Here is a 17,344-nt window from a genome sequence, read left to right on the forward strand (position 1 = left end):
CATCTCAGTGCCCTAACTATAAAACAGTGAGAGCTGTGAGGCACCATCTCACTGCCCTAACTATAAGACAGTGAGAGCTGTGAGGCACCATCTCAGTGCCCTAACTATAAGACAGTGAGAGCTGTGAGGCACCATCTCAGTGCCCTAACTATAAGACAATGAGAGCTGTGAGGCACCATCTCAGTGCCCTAACTATAAGACAGTTAGAGCTGTGAGGCACCATCTCAGTGCCCTAACTATAAGACAGTGAGAGCTGTGAGGCACCATCTCAGTGCCCTAACTTTAAGACAGTGAGAGCTGTGAGGCACCATCTCAGTGCCCTAACTATAAGACAGTGAGAGCTCTGAGGCACCATCTCAGTGCCCTAACTATAAGACAGTGAGAGCTGTGAGGCACCATCTCAGTGCCCTAACTATAAAACAGTGAGAGCTCTGAGGCACCATCTCAGTGCCCTAACTATAAGACGATGAGAGCTGTGAGGCACCATCTCAGTGCCCTAACTATAAGACAGTGAGAGCTCTGAGGCACCATCTCAGTGCCCTAACTATAAGACAGTGAGAGCTCTGAGGCACCATCTCAGTGCCCTAACTATAAGACAGTGAGAGCTGTGAGGCACAATTTCAGTGCCCTAACTATAAGACAGTGAGAGCTGTGAGGCACCATCTCAGTGCCCTAACTATAAGACAGTGAGAGCTGTGAGGCACCATCTCAGTGCCCTAACTATAAGACAGTGAGAGCTGTGAGGCACCATCTCAGTGCCCTAACTTTAAGACAGTGAGAGCTGTGAGGCACCATCTCAGTGCCCTAACTATAAGACAGTGAGAGCTCTGAGGCACCATCTCAGTGCCCTAACTATAAGACAGTGAGAGCTGTGAGGCACCATCTCAGTGCCCTAACTATAAAACAGTGAGAGCTCTGAGGCACCATCTCAGTGCCCTAACTATAAGACAGTGAGAGCTCTGAGGCACCATCTCAGTGCCCTAACTATAAGACAGTGAGAGCTCTGAGGCACCATCTCAGTGCCCTAACTATAAGACAGTGAGAGCTGTGAGGCACAATTTCAGTGCCCTAACTATAAGACAATGAGAGCTGTGAGGCACCATCTCAGTGCCCTAACTATAAGACAGTGAGAGCTCTGAGGCACCATCTCAGTGCCCTAACTATAAGACAGTGAGAGCTCTGAGGCACCCTCTCAGTGCCCTAACTATAAGACAGTGAGAGCTGTGAGGCAACATCTCAGTGCCCTAACTATAAGACAGTGAGAGCTCTGAGGCACCATCTGTGTCCTAACTATAAGACAGTGAGAGCTCTGAGGCACCATCTCAGTGCCCTAAGTATAAGACAGTGAGAGCTGTGAGGCACCATCTCAGTGCCCTAAGTATAAGACAGTGAGAGCTGTGAGGCACCATCTCAGTGCCCTAACTATAAGACAGTGAGAGCTCTGAGGCACCATCTCAGTGCCCTAACTATAAGACAGTGAGAGCTGTGATGCACCATCTCAGTGACCTAAGTATAAGACAGTGAGAGCTGTGAGGCACCATCTCAGTGCCCTAACTATAAGACAGTGAGAGCTCTGAGGCACCATCTCAGTGCCCTAACTATAAGACAGTGAGAGCTGTGAGGCACCATCTCAGTGCCCTAACGATAAGACAATGAGAGCACTGAGGCACCATCTCAGTGCCCTAACTATAAGACAATGAGAGCTGTGAGGCACCATCTCAGTGCCCTAACTATAAGACAGTGAGAGCTGTGAGGCACCATCTCAGTGCCCTAACTATAAGACAGTGAGAGCTCTGAGGCACCATCTGTGTCCTAACTATAAGACAGTGAGAGCTCTGAGGCACCATCTCAGTGCCCTAAGTATAAGACAGTGAGAGCTGTGAGGCACCATCTCAGTGCCCTAAGTATAAGACAGTGAGAGCTGTGAGGCACCATCTCAGTGCCCTAACTATAAGACAGTGAGAGCTCTGAGGCACCATCTCAGTGCCCTAACTATAAGACAGTGAGAGCTCTGAGGCACCATCTCAGTGCCCTAACTGTAAGACAGTGAGAGCTGTGAGGCACAATTTCAGTGCCCTAACTATAAGACAATGAGAGCTGTGAGGCACCATCTCAGTGCCCTAACTATAAGACAGTGAGAGCTCTGAGGCACCATCTCAGTGCCCTAACTATAAGACAGTGAGAGCTCTGAGGCACCCTCTCAGTGCCCTAACTATAAGACAGTGAGAGCTGTGAGGCAACATCTCAGTGCCCTAACTATAAGACAGTGAGAGCTCTGAGGCACCATCTGTGTCCTAACTATAAGACAGTGAGAGCTCTGAGGCACCATCTCAGTGCCCTAAGTATAAGACAGTGAGAGCTGTGAGGCACCATCTCAGTGCCCTAAGTATAAGACAGTGAGAGCTGTGAGGCACCATCTCAGTGCCCTAACTATAAGACAGTGAGAGCTCTGAGGCACCATCTCAGTGCCCTAACTATAAGACAGTGAGAGCTGTGATGCACCATCTCAGTGACCTAAGTATAAGACAGTGAGAGCTGTGAGGCACCATCTCAGTGCCCTAACTATAAGACAGTGAGAGCTCTGAGGCACCATCTCAGTGCCCTAACTATAAGACAGTGAGAGCTGTGAGGCACCATCTCAGTGCCCTAACGATAAGACAATGAGAGCACTGAGGCACCATCTCAGTGCCCTAACTATAAGACAATGAGAGCTGTGAGGCACCATCTCAGTGCCCTAACTATAAAACAGTGAGAGCTCTGAGGCACCATCTCAGTGCCCTAACTATAAGACGATGAGAGCTGTGAGGCACCATCTCAGTGCCCTAACTATAAGACAGTGAGAGCTCTGAGGCACCATCTCAGTGCCCTAACTATAAGACAGTGAGAGCTCTGAGGCACCATCTCAGTGCCCTAACTATAAGACAGTGAGAGCTGTGAGGCACAATTTCAGTGCCCTAACTATAAGACAATGAGAGCTGTGAGGCACCATCTCAGTGCCCTAACTATAAGACAGTGAGAGCTCTGAGGCACCATCTCAGTGCCCTAACTATAAGACAGTGAGAGCTCTGAGGCACCATCTCAGTGCCCTAACTATAAGACAGTGAGAGCTGTGAGGCAACATCTCAGTGCCCTAACTATAAGACAGTGAGAGCTGTGAGGCACCATCTCAGTGCCCTAACTATAAGACAGTGAGAGCTGTGAGGCACCATCTCAGTGCCCTAACTATAAGACAGTGAGAGCTCTGAGGCACCATCTGTGTCCTAACTATAAGACAGTGAGAGCTCTGAGGCACCATCTCAGTGCCCTAAGTATAAGACAGTGAGAGCTGTGAGGCACCATCTCAGTGCCCTAAGTATAAGACAGTGAGAGCTGTGAGGCACCATCTCAGTGCCCTAACTATAAGACAGTGAGAGCTCTGAGGCACCATCTCAGTGCCCTAACTATAAGACAGTGAGAGCTGTGATGCACCATCTCAGTGACCTAAGTATAAGACAGTGAGAGCTGTGAGGCACCATCTCAGTGCCCTAACTATAAGACAGTGAGAGCTCTGAGGCACCATCTCAGTGCCCTAACTATAAGACAGTGAGAGCTGTGAGGCACCATCTCAGTGCCCTAACGATAAGACAATAAGAGCACTGAGGCACCATCTCAGTGCCCTAACTATAAGACAATGAGAGCTGTGAGGCACCATCTCAGTGCCCTAACTATAAAACAGTGAGAGCTGTGAGGCACCATCTCAGTGCCCTAAGTATAAGACAATGAGAGCTGTGAGGCACCATCTCAGTGCCCTAATTATAAAACAGTGAGAGCAGTGAGGCACCATCTCAGTGCCCTAACTATAAGACAGTGAGAGCTCTGAGGCACCATCTCAGTGCCCTAACTATAAAACAGTGAGAGCTGTGAGGCACCATCTCAGTGCCCTAAGTATAAGACAATGAGAGCTGTGAGGCACCATCTCAGTGCCCTAACTATAAAACAGTGAGAGCAGTGTGGCACCATCTCAGTGCCCTAACTATAAGTCAGTGAGAGCTGTGAGGCACCATCTCAGTGCCCTAACTATAAGACAGTGAGAGCTGTGAGGCACCATCTCAGTGCCCTAACTATAAGACAGTGAGAGCTGTGAGGCACCATGTCAGTGCCCTAACTATAAGACAGTGAGAGCTGTGAGGCACCATCTCAGTGCCCTAACTATAAGACAGTGAGAGCTGTGAGGCACCATCTCAGTGCCCTAACTATAAGACAATGAGAGCTGTGAGGCACCATCTCACTGCCCTAACTATAAGACAATGAGAGCTGTGAGGCACCATCTCAGTGCCCTAACTATAAGACAATGAGAGCTGTGAGGCACCATCTCAGTGCCCTAACTATAAGACAGTGAGAGCTGTGAGGCACCATCTCAGTGCCCTAACTATAAGACAATGAGAGCTGTGAGGCACCATCTCAGTGCCCTAACTATAATACAATGAGAGCTGTGAGGCACCATCTCAGTGCCCTAACTATAAGACAGGGAGAGCTCTGAGGCACCATCTCAGTGCCCTAACTATAAGACAGTGAGAGCTCTGAGGCACCATCTCAGTGCCCTAACTATAAGACAGTGAGAGCTGTGAGGCACCATCTCAGTGCCCTAACTATAAGACAATGAGAGCTGTGAGGCACCATCTCAGTGCCCTAACTATAAGACAATGAGAGCTGTGAGGCACCATCTCAGTGCCCTAACTATAAGACACTGAGAGCTCTGAGGCACCATCTCAGTGCCCTAACTATAAGACAGTGAGAGCTGTGAGGCACCATCTCAGTGCCCTAACGATAAGACAATGAGAGCACTGAGGCACCATCTCAGTGCCCTAACTATAAGACAGTGAGAGCTCTGAGGCACCATCTCAGTGCCCTAACTATAAAACAGTGAGAGCTGTGAGGCACCATCTCAGTGCCCTAAGTATAAGACAATGAGAGCTGTGAGGCACCATCTCAGTGCCCTAACTATAAAACAGTGAGAGCAGTGTGGCACCATCTCAGTGCCCTAACTATAAGTCAGTGAGAGCTGTGAGGCACCATCTCAGTGCCCTAAGTATAAGACAATGAGAGCTGTGAGGCACCATCTCAGTGCCCTAACTATAAAACAGTGAGAGCAGTGTGGCACCATCTCAGTGCCCTAACTATAAGTCAGTGAGAGCTGTGAGGCACCATCTCAGTGCCCTAACTATAAGACAGTGAGAGCTGTGAGGCACCATGTCAGTGCCCTAACTATAAGACAGTGAGAGCTGTTAGGCACCATCTCAGTGCCCTAACTATAAGACAGTGAGAGCTGTGAGGCACCATCTCAGTGCCCTAACTATAAGACAGTGAGAGCTGTGAGGCACCATCTCAGTGCCCTAACTATAAGACAATGAGAGCTGTGAGGCACCATCTCACTGCCCTAACTATAAGACAATGAGAGCTGTGAGGCACCATCTCAGTGCCCTAACTATAAGACAATGAGAGCTGTGAGGCACCATCTCACTGCCCTAACTATAAGACAATGAGAGCTGTGAGGCACCATCTCAGTGCCCTAACTATAAGACAATGAGAGCTGTGAGGCACCATCTCAGTGCCCTAACTATAAGACAGTGAGAGCTGTGAGGCACCATCTCAGTGCCCTAACTATAAGACAATGAGAGCTGTGAGGCACCATCTCAGTGCCCTAACTATAATACAATGAGAGCTGTGAGGCACCATCTCAGTGCCCTAACTATAAGACAGTGAGAGCTCTGAGGCACCATCTCAGTGCCCTAACTATAAGACAGTGAGAGCTCTGAGGCACCATCTCAGTGCCCTAACTATAAGACAGTGAGAGCTGTGAGGCACCATCTCAGTGCCCTAACTATAAGACAATGAGAGCTGTGAGGCACCATCTCAGTGCCCTAACTATAAGACAATGAGAGCTGTGAGGCACCATCTCAGTGCCCTAACTATAAGACAGTGAGAGCTGTGAGGCACCATCTCAGTGCCCTAACTATAAGACAGTGAGAGCTCTGAGGCACCATCTGTGTCCTAACTATAAGACAATAAGTGGCCGCTCTGATGCGCTGTGGTGCACTATCCTGGTGGCCTGTGAGACAATATGTCAGAGCTCCAGGTACAGTTTCATACCATGCTGAGTTATAAGACAGTAAGTCAGTGCTTTGATATAATATCTGGGAGCTTTTCAGCTCAGATGTACTGTATAGTAATCAGTTATTCATCAATGTAGTAGAGATGGGCTTCTCATGTGCCACCACAAAAATCTGCTTAGTAGAAGTGGTTATTATGGTCTGGAGTAGTTGTTATGGATATTATGGTCTGGAGTAGTTGTTATGGTTATTATGGTCTGGAGTAGTTGTTATGGATATTATGGTCTGGAGTAGTTGTTATGGTTATTATGGTCTGGAGTAGTTGTTATGGTTATTATGGTCTGGAGTAGTTGTTATGGTTATGGTCTGGAGTAGTTGCTATGGTTATTATGGTCTGGAGTAGTTGCTATGGTTATTATGGTCTGGAGTAGTTGCTATGGTTATTATGGTCTGGAGTAGTTGTTATGGTTATTATGGTCTGGAGTAGTTGTTATGGTTATTATGGTCTGGAGTAGTTGTTATGGATATTATGGTCTGGAGTAGTTGTTATGGTTATTATGGTCTGGAGTAGTTGTTATGGTTATTATGGTCTGGAGTAGTTGTTATGGTTATTATGGTCTGGAGTAGTTGCTATGGTTATTATGGTCTGGAGTAGTTGCTATGGTTATTATGGTCTGGAGTAGTTGTTATGGTTATTATGGTCTGGAGTAGTTGTTATGGATATTATGGTCTGGAGTAGTTGTTATGGTTATTATGGTCTGGAGTAGTTGTTATGGTTATTATGGTCTGGAGTAGTTGTTATGGTTATTATGGTCTGGAGTAGTTGTTATGGTTATTATGGTCTGGAGTAGTTGTTATGATTATTATGGTCTGGAGTAGTTGTTATGGATATTATGGTCTGGAGTAGTTGTTATGGTTATTATGGTCTGGAGTAGTTGTTATGGTCATTATGGTTTGGAGTAGTTGTTATGGATATTATGGTCTGGAGTAGTTGTTATGGTTATTATGGTCTGGAGTAGTTGTTATGGTCATTATGGTTTGGAGTAGTTGTTATGGTTATTATGGTCTGGAGTAGTTGTTATGGTTGTTATGGTCTGGAGTGGTTGTTATGGTTGTTATGTTCTGGAGTAGTTGTTATGGATATTATGGTCTGGAGTAGTTGTTATGGATATTATGGTCTGGAGTAGTTGTTATGGTTATTATGGTTTGGAGTAGTTATGGATATTATGGTCTGGAGTAGTTGTTATGGATATTATGGTCTGGAGTAGTTGTTATGGATATTATGGTCTGGAGTAGTTGTTATGATTATTATGGTCTGGAGTAGTTGTTATGATTATTATGGTCTGGAGTAGTTGTTATGGATATTATGGTCTGGAGTAGTTGTTATGGATATTATGGTCTGGAATAGTTGTTATGGATATTATGGTCTGAAGTAGTTGTTATGGATATTATGGTCTGGAATAGTTGTTATGGTTATTATGGTCTGGAGTAGTTGTTATGGTTATTATGGTCTGGAGTAGTTGTTATGGTCTGGAGTAGTTGTTATGGATATTATGGTCTGGAGTAGTTGTTATGGTCTGGAGTAGTTGTTATGGATATTATGGTCTGGAATAGTTGTTATGGTTATTATGGTCTGGAGTAGTTGTTATGGTTATTATGGTCTGGAGTAGTTGTTATGGTTATTATGGTCTGGAGTAGTTGTTATGGTTGTTATGGTCTGGAGTAGTTGTTATGGTTATTATGGTCTGGAGTAGTTGTTATGGTTATTATGGTCTGGAGTAGTTGCTATGGTTATTATGGTCTGGAGTAGTTGTTATGATTATTATGGTCTGGAGTAGTTGTTATGATTATTATGGTCTGGAGTAGTTGTTATGGTTATTATGGTCTGGAGTAGTTGTTATGGTTGTTATGGTCTGGAGTAGTTGTTATGGTTGTTATGGTCTGGAGTGGTTGCTATGGTTATAATGGTCTGGAGTAGTTGCTATGGTTATTATGGTCTGGAGTAGTTGCTATGGTTATTATGGTCTGGAGTAGTTGCTATGGTTATTATGGTCTGGAGTAGTTGTTATGGTTATTATGGTCTGGAGTAGTTGCTATGGTTATTATGGTCTGGAGTAGTTGCTATGGTTATTATGGTCTGGAGTAGTTGCTATGGTTATTATGGTCTGGAGTAGTTGTTATGATTATTATGGTCTGGAGTAGTTGTTATGGTTATTATGGTCTGGGTTAGATGTTATGGTTGGTATGGTCTGGAGTAGTTGCTATGGTTATTATGGTCTGGAGTAGTTGCTATGGTTATTATGGTCTGGAGTAGTTGTTATGGTTATTATGGTCTGGAGTAGTTGTTATGATTATTATGGTCTGGAGTAGTTGTTATGATTATTATGGTCTGGAGTAGTTGTTATGATTATTATGGTCTGGAGTAGTTGTTATGATTATTATGGTCTGGAGTAGTTGTTATGATTATTATGGTCTGGAGTAGTTGTTATGATTATTATGGTCTGGAGTAGTTGTTTTGGTTATTATGGTCTGGAGTAGTTGTTATGGTTATTATGGTCTGGAGTAGTTGTTATGGTTATTATGGTCTGGAGTAGTTGTTATGGTTGTTATGGTCTGGAGTAGTTGTTATGGTTATTATGGTCTGGAGTAGTTGTTATGGTTGTTATGGTCTGGAGTAGTTGTTATGGTTATTATGGTCTGGAGTAGTTGTTATGGTTGTTGTGGTCTGGAGTAGTTGCTATGGTTATTATGGTCTGGAGTAGTTGCTATGGTTATTATGGTCTGGAGTAGTTGCTATGGTTGTTATGGTCTGGAGTAGTTGTTATGGTTATTATGGTCTGGAGTAGTTGTTATGGTTATTATGGTCTGGGTTAGATGTTATGGTTGGTATGGTCTGGAGTAGTTGCTATGGTTATTATGGTCTGGAGTAGTTGCTATGGTTATTATGGTCTGGAGTAGTTGCTATGGTTATTATGGTCTGGAGTAGTTGTTATCGTTATTATGGTCTGGAGTAGTTGTTATGGTTATTATGGTCTGGAGTAGTTGTTATGGTTATTATGGTCTGGAGTAGTTGTTATGGTTATTATGGTCTGGAGTAGTTGGTATGGTTATTATGGTCTGGAGTAGTTGTTATGGTCATTATGGTTTGGAGTAGTTGTTATGGATATTATGGTCTGAAGTAGTTGTTATGGTTATTATGGTTTGGAGTAGTTGTTATGGATATTATGGTCTGGAGTAGTTGTTATGGATATTATGGTCTGGAGTAGTTGTTATGGATATTATGGTCTGGAGTAGTTGTTATGGTTATTATGGTCTGGAGTAGTTGTTATGGATATTATGGTCTGGAGTAGTTGTTATGGTTTTTATGGTCTGGAGTGGTTGTTATGGTTATTATGGTCTGGAGTAGTTGTTATGGTTATTATAGTCTGGAGTAGTTGCTATGGTTGGTATGGTCTGGAGTAGTTGTTATGGTTATTATGGTCTGGAGTAGTTGTTATGGTTATTATGGTCTGGAGTAGTTGTTATGGTTGTTATGGTCTGGAGTAGTTGTCATGGTTATTATGGTCTGGAGTAGTTGTTATGGTTATTATGGTCTGGAGTAGTTGTTATGGATATTATGGTCTGGAGTAGTTGTTATAGTTGTTATGGTCTGGAGTAGTTGCTATGGTTATTATGGTCTGGAGTAGTTGCTATGGTTATTATGGTCTGGAGTAGTTGTTATGGTTGTTATGGTCTGAAGTAGTTGTTATGGATATTATGGTCTGGAATAGTTGTTATGGTTATTATGGTCTGGAGTAGTTGTTATGGTTGTTATGGTCTGGAGTAGTTGTTATGGTTATTATGGTCTGGAGTAGTTGTTATGGTTGTTATGGTCTGGAGTAGTTGTTATGGATATTATGGTCTGGAATAGTTGTTATGGTTATTATGGTCTGGAGTAGTTGTTATGGTTGTTATGGTCTGGAGTAGTTGTTATGGTTATTATGGTCTGGAGTAGTTGCTTTGGTTATTATGGTCTGGAGTAGTTGTTATGGTTGTTATGGTCTGGAGTAGTTGTTATGGATATTATGGTCTGGAATAGTTGTTATGGTTATTATGGTCTGGAGTAGTTGTTATGGTTGTTATGGTCTGGAGTAGTTGTTATGGTTATTATGGTCTGGAGTTGTTATTATGGTCTGGAGTAGTTGTTATGGTTATTATGGTCTGGAGTAGTTGTTATGGATATTATGGTCTGGAGTAGTTGTTATGGTTGTTATGGTCTGGAGTGGTTGTTATGGTTATTATGGTCTGGCGTAGTTGTTATGGTTGGTATGGTGTGGTTTAGTTGTTATGATTATTATGGTCTGGAGTAGTTGTTATGGTTATTATGGTCTGGAGTAGTTGTTATGGTTATTATGGTCTGGAGTAGTTGTTATGGATATTATGGTCTGGAGTAGTTGTTATGGTTATGGTCTGGAGTAGTTGTTATGGTTGTTATGGTCTGGAGTAATTGTTATGGTTATTATGGTCTGGAGTAATTGTTATGGTTATTATGGTCTGGAGAAGTTGTTATAGTTATTATGGTCTGGAGTAGTTGTTATGGATATTATGGTCTGAAGTAGTTGTTATGGTTGTTATGGTCTGGAGTGGTTGTTATGGTTATTATGGTCTGGAGTAGTTGTTATGGTTATTATGGTCTGGAGTAGTTGTTATGGATATTATGGTCTGGAGTAGTTGTTATGGTCTGGAGTAGTTGTTATGGTTATTATGGTCTGGAGTAGTTGTTATGGTTGGTATGGTGTGGTGTAGTTGTTATGATTATTATGGTCTGGAGTAGTTGTTATGGTTGGTATGGTGGGGTGTAGTTGTTATGATTATTATGGTCTGGAGTAGTTGTTATGGTTATTATGGTCTGGAGTAGTTATGGTTATTATGGTCTGGAGTAGTTGTTATGGTTATTATGGTCTGGTGTAGTTGTTATGGTTGGTATGGTCTGGAGTAGTTGTTATGGTTGGTATGGTGTGGTGTAGTTGTTATGATTATTATGGTCTGGAGTAGTTGTTATGGTTATTATGGTCTGGAGTAGTTGTTATGGTTTGTTATGGTCTGGAGTAGTTGTTATGATTATTATGGTCTGGAGTAGTTGTTATTGTCTGGAGTAGTTGTTATGGTTATTATGGTCTGAAGTAGTTGTTATGGTTGTTATGGTCTGGAGTAGTTGTTATGGTTATTATGGTCTGGAGTGGTTGTTATGGTTGTTATGGTCTGGAGTAGTTGTAATGGTTATTATGGTCTGAAGTAGTTGTTATGGTTGGTATGGTGTGGTGTAGTTGTTATGATTATTATGGTCTGGAGTAGTTGTTATGGTTGTTATGGTCTGGAGTAGTTGTTATGGTTATTATGGTCTGGAGTGGTTGTTATGGTCTGGAGTAGTTGTTATGGTTATTATGGTCTGGAGTAGTTGTTATGGTTGGTATGGTGTGGTGTAGTTGTTATCATTATTATGGTCTGGAGTAGTTGTTACGGTTTTTATGGTCTGGAGTAGTTACATAGTTACATAGTTAGTACGGTTGAAAAAAGACATACGTCCATCAAGTTCAACCAGAGAATTGAAGGGTAGGGATGTGGCGCGATATTGGGGAAGGGATGGAATTTTATATTTCTTCATAAGCATTAATGTTATTTTGTTCCAGGAATGTATCTAACCCTGTTTTAAAGCTGTTAATTTTTCCTGCTGTGACCAGTTCCTGAGGTAGACTGTTCCATAAATTCACAGTCCTCACGGTTAAGAAGGCGTGTCGCCCCTTGAGACTAAACCTTTTCTTCTCCAGATGGAGGGAGTGCCCCCTCGTCCTTTGGGGGGGTTTGACCTGGAACAGTTTTTCTCCATATTTTTTGTATGGGCCATTAATATACTTATATACATTTATCATATCCCCCCTTAAACGTCTCTTCTCAAGACTAAACAATTGTAACTCCTTTAATCGCTCCTCATAGCTAAGATGTTCCATGCCCCATATTAGTTTAGTCGCGCGTCTCTGCACCCTTTCCAGCTCCACAGTGTCCCTTTTATGGACTGGTGCCCAAAACTGAACAGCATATTCCAGGTGAGCCCGTACCAATGCTTTATAAAGGGGGAGTATTATGTCCCTGTCCCTCGAGTCCATGCCTCTTTTTATACATGACAATATCCTGCCGGCTTTGGAAGCAGCAGCCTGACATTGTGCTATTCTGTAGTCTGTGATCTACAAGTCACCCAAATCCTTCTCTACCAGTGACTCTGCCAGTTTAATCCCCCCTAAGACATACGACGCATGCAGGTTATTAGTACCCAGATGCATAACTTTACATTTATCCACATTGAACCTCATTTGCCAAGTGGATGCCCAGACACTTAGTCCAGTCCCTTGGCACAATACCAGACACCAGAGAATCTCTAAAAATCATGAACAAGGGTACAGATATTACTGAACTTAGTTCTCTAAGAACTCTTGGGTGTAGTCCATCCGGCCCTGGGGATTTGCTTACATTTATATTACTTAACTTACCTTGTACCATCTCTACATTAAGCCAGTTCAGTACATTACATGATGTGTTACCAGCACTGACCTGTACATGATGTGTTACCAGCACTGACCTGGCCAATGTCAGCTCCTTCTTCCATAGTGTATACAGAACTAAAGAACCCATTCAGTAGCTCCGCCTTCTCTTGATCGCCCGTGACAACCTCCCCATTATCATTATTAAGGGGTCCTACATGCTCTGTCCTTGGTTTTTTTGCATTTATATATCTAAAAAAAATATTTAGGATTAGTTTTGCTTTCTTTGGCCACCTGTCTCTCATTTTGAATTTTGCTGTTTTTATTACATTTTTACAGATTTTATTAAGCTCCTTGTACTGTTTAAATGTTATCGCTGACCCATCAGATTTGTATTTTTTGAAAGCTATTTTTTTTTTGTTTATTGCTCTTTTAACATCATTTGTCAGCCATGTAGGATTTAGTTTTAATCGTTTATATTTGTTCCCCTTTGGTATATATTTAGCTGTATAGTTATTTAGAGTTGATTTAAAGATGTCCCATTTACCTTCTGTATCAGTATTTGAGAACACCTTCCCCCAGTCTATGTCCTGTAGTGCAGATCTCAGCACAGGGAAATTTGCCTTTTTAAAGTTATATGTTTTTGCCTTCCCCGCCTGTCTTTGTTTTCTACATTTTAAGTGAAAAGTAACTATATTGTGGTCGCTATTACCAAGGTTTTCCCTCACAGTTACATTACCAACCAGCTCTGCGTTGTTGGAAATGATCAGATCCAACAAGGCATCACTTCTTGTTGGGTCCTCCACAAACTGGCCCAGAAAATTATCCTGCAATAAATTTAGGAATTGTCGCCCCTTTGTAGTTTTAGCCAACCCCCGGCCCCAATCTATATCTGGATAGTTAAAATCTCCCATTATTACCACTGTACCTGCCCGGGCGGCCCTCTCTATTTGTTTATACAGCCGACCTTCAGTGATATTAGGGGGTCTGTAGATTACACCAAATACTATTTTTTCAGTATTTCCCTCCTTTTTGTAATTCTACCCACAGTGATTCCACCTCCTCAGAATCATCACACACTATGGCATCGTTCACACTGACTTTCATACCACTTCTTACATACAGACAGACTCCACCACCTTTTCTGTTCATTCTATCCTTGTGAAACAATGTAAACCCCTGCAGATTAACAGCCCAGTCATGCGAGGAGTCCAGCCATGTCTCAGTGACCCCAACTATATCACCAGCCATGTCTCAGTGACCCCAACTATATCAATATGTTCCTCCAGTATCAAGGCCTCAAGCTCCCCCATTTTATTTGCTAGGCTTCTGGCATTTGTGAACATACACTTTACATTTCCATCCTTTATGTTATTGGGGTTAATGGGATTCAAGGGTGTAAGTTTTATTTTCCTATGAAGCCTATTCCTATTAACTATTCTAACCCCTCCCTCCGCTCCACCCCCAGGTACATTTATAATTCCCACCTCTCTATCTACACTATCTTCCCCCTCTTTGCTGTAGGTTCCCTCCCCCCAAGTCCCTAGTTTAAACACTCCTCCACCCTTCTAGCCATCTTCTCCCCAAGCACAGCTGCACCCTCCCTTGTTACGGTTGTTATGGTCTGGAGTAGTTTTTATGGTTATTATGGTCTGGAGTAGTTGTTATGGCTATTATGGTCTGGAGTAGTTGTTATGATTATTATGGTCTGGAGTAGTTGTTATGGTTATTATGGTCTGGAGTAGTTGTTTTGGTCTGGAGTAGTTGTTATGGTTATTATGGTCTGGAGTAGTTGTTATGGTTATTATGGTCTGGAGTAGTTGTTATGGCTATTATGGTCTGGAGTAGTTGTTATGATTATTATGGTCTGGAGTAGTTGTTTTGGTCTGGAGTAGTTGTTATGGCTATTATGGTCTGGAGTAGTTATTATGATTATTATGATCTGGAGTAGTTGTTATGGTTATTATGGTCTGGAGTAGTTGTTATGGCTATTATGGTCTGGAGTAGTTGTTATGGTTATTATGGTCTGGAGTAGTTGTTTTGGTCTGGAGTAGTTGTTATGGCTATTATGGTCTGGAGTAGTTGTTTTGGTCTGGAGTAGTTGTTATGATTATTTTGGTCTGGAGTAGTTGTTATGGTTATTATGGTTTGGAGTAGTTGGTATGGTCTGGGTTAGATTTTATGGTTATTATGGTCTGGAGTAGTTGGTATGGTCTGGGTTAGATTTTATGGGGAAGGCAAAAACATATAACTTTAAAAAGGCAAATTTCCCTGGGCTGAGGGCTGCACTACAGGACATAGACTGGGGGGAGGTGTTGTCAAATACTGATACAGAAGGTAAATGGGACATCTTTAAATCAACTCTAAATAACTATACAGCTAAATATATACCAAAGGGGAACAAATATAAACGATTAAAACTAAATCCTACATGGCTGACAAATGATGTTAAAAGAGCAATAAACAACAAAAAAATAGCCTTCAAAAAATTCAAATCTGATGGGTCAGCGATAACATTTAAACAGTACAAAGAGCTTAATAAAATCTGTAAAAATGTAATAAAAACAGCAAAAATTCAAAATGAGAGACAGGTGGCCAAAGAAAGCAAAACTAATCCTAAATATTTTTTTAGATATATAAATACAAAAAAAACAAGGACAGAGCATGTAGGACCCCTTAATAATGATAATGGGGAGGTTGTCACGGGCGAATGTACTGAACTGGCTTAATGTAGAGATGGTACAAGGTAAGTTAAGTAAAGTAAATGTAAGCAAATCCCCAGGACCGGATGGACTACACCCAAGAGTTCTTAGAGAGGTAAGTTCAGTAATATCTGTACCCCTGTTCATGATATTTAGAGATTCTCTGGTGTCTGGTATTGTACCAAGGGACTGGCGCAAGGCTAATGTGGTACCAATCTTCAAGAAGGGCTCTAGGTCTTCGCCAGGCAATTATAGACCGGTAAGTTTAACGTGCATTGTGGGTAAATTGTTTGAAGGACTTATAAGGGATTACATACAGGAATACATAGGGGATAATTGCATTATAAGTGATAGCCAGCATGGGTTTACTAAGGATAGAAGTTGTCAAACCAATCTAATTTGCTTTTATGAAGAGGTGAGTAGAAGCCTTGACAGAGGAATGGCTGTGGATATAGAGGGGGGGCTGTGTATATAGAGGGGGGCTGTGTATATAGAGGAATGGCTGTGGATATAGTGTTTCTGGATTTTGCCAAAGCGTTTGATACGGTCTTTGGGCTTGGAAACTTTAGTTTGTAACTGGATTGAACACTGGCTCATGGATCGTACCCAGAGAGTGGTGGTCAATGATTCGTACTCTGATTGGTCCCCGGTAATTCGTGGTGTACCCCAAGGTTCAGTACTGGGCCCTGTCACGATGCCGGCTGGCAGGAGGTGGATCCTCTGTGCCAGAGAGGGATGGCGAGGACCGTGCTAGTGGACCGGTTCTAAGACACTACTGGTTTTCACCAGAGCCCGCCGCAAAGCGGGATGGTCTTGCTGCGGCGGTAGTGACCAGGTCGTATCCACTAGCAACGGCTCACCTCTCTGGCTGCTGAAGATAGGCGAGGTACAAGGGAGTAGGCAGAAGCAAAGTCGGACGTAGCAGAAGGTCGGGGGCAGGCGGCAAGGTTCGTAGTCAGGGGAGATAGCAGAAGTTCTGGTACACAGGGTTTTAAACACACAAAACGCTTTCACTAGGCACAAGGGCAACAAGATCCGGCAAGGAAGTGCATGGGAGGAGGTTAGATATAGTCAGGGACCAGGTGGGAGCCAATTAAGCTAATTGGGCCAGGCACCAATCATTGGTGCACTGGCCCTTTAAGTCTCAGGGAGCTGGCGCGCGCGCGCCCTAGAGAGCGGAGCCGCGCGCGCCAGCACATGACAGCAGGGGACGGGAACGGGTAAGTGACCTGGGATGCGATTCGCGAGCGGGCGCGTCCCGCTGTGCGAATCGCATCCCCAACGGCCATGACAGAGCAGCGCTCCCGGTCAGCGGGACTGACCGGGGAGCTGCAGGGAGAAAGACGCCGTGAGCGCTCCGGGGAGGAGCGGGGACCCGGAGCGCTAGGCGTAACAGTACCCCCCCCCTTAGGTCTCCCCTTCTCTTTATCGGGTAACTGCCTCCCCTGGGATGAGGACACCGGGAAAGGATGGAGGGATTCCTCAACGGCAGGCAGAACCGCAGGAGTAGGAATGGGGAGAGAGGGCAGAGGGCGAGACCTGGCACGGGGCAGTGTGACACCAGGACGAGGGCCATGAGGGGACACAGAAGCTTGCCTGATGGAACTGGGAGGGGGGGAGGGGCATTTCCTGTGGCAGGCAGAGTCCTTAATGACCTTAGGGGGACCGGATACAGGAGGAACCACAGGGTCACGGCAGGGAGTACTGGGAACCGGTTGAAGGCAGTCCTTGGAACAAGAGGGACCCCAACTCTTGATCTCCCCAGTGGACCAATCCAGGGTTGGGGAACGGTGTTGAAGCCAGGGTAGTCCAAGGAGAACTTCAGAAGTGCAATTAGGAAGGACAAAAAATACAATCTCCTCGTGATGAGGTCCGATGCACATTAGGAGGGGCTCCGTGCGGTAACGCACGGTGCAATCCAACCTGGCTCCGTTGACCGCGGAAATGAGGAGTGGCTTGACAAGACGGGTCACCGGAATGCGGAATTTATTCACAAAGGACTCCCGAATAAAATTCCCAGAAGCTCCAGAGTCCAGGC

The sequence above is a fragment of the Hyla sarda genome, chromosome 5, assembly GCF_029499605.1.
Source record: "Hyla sarda isolate aHylSar1 chromosome 5, aHylSar1.hap1, whole genome shotgun sequence".
Classification (NCBI taxonomy): Eukaryota; Metazoa; Chordata; class Amphibia; order Anura; family Hylidae; genus Hyla; species Hyla sarda.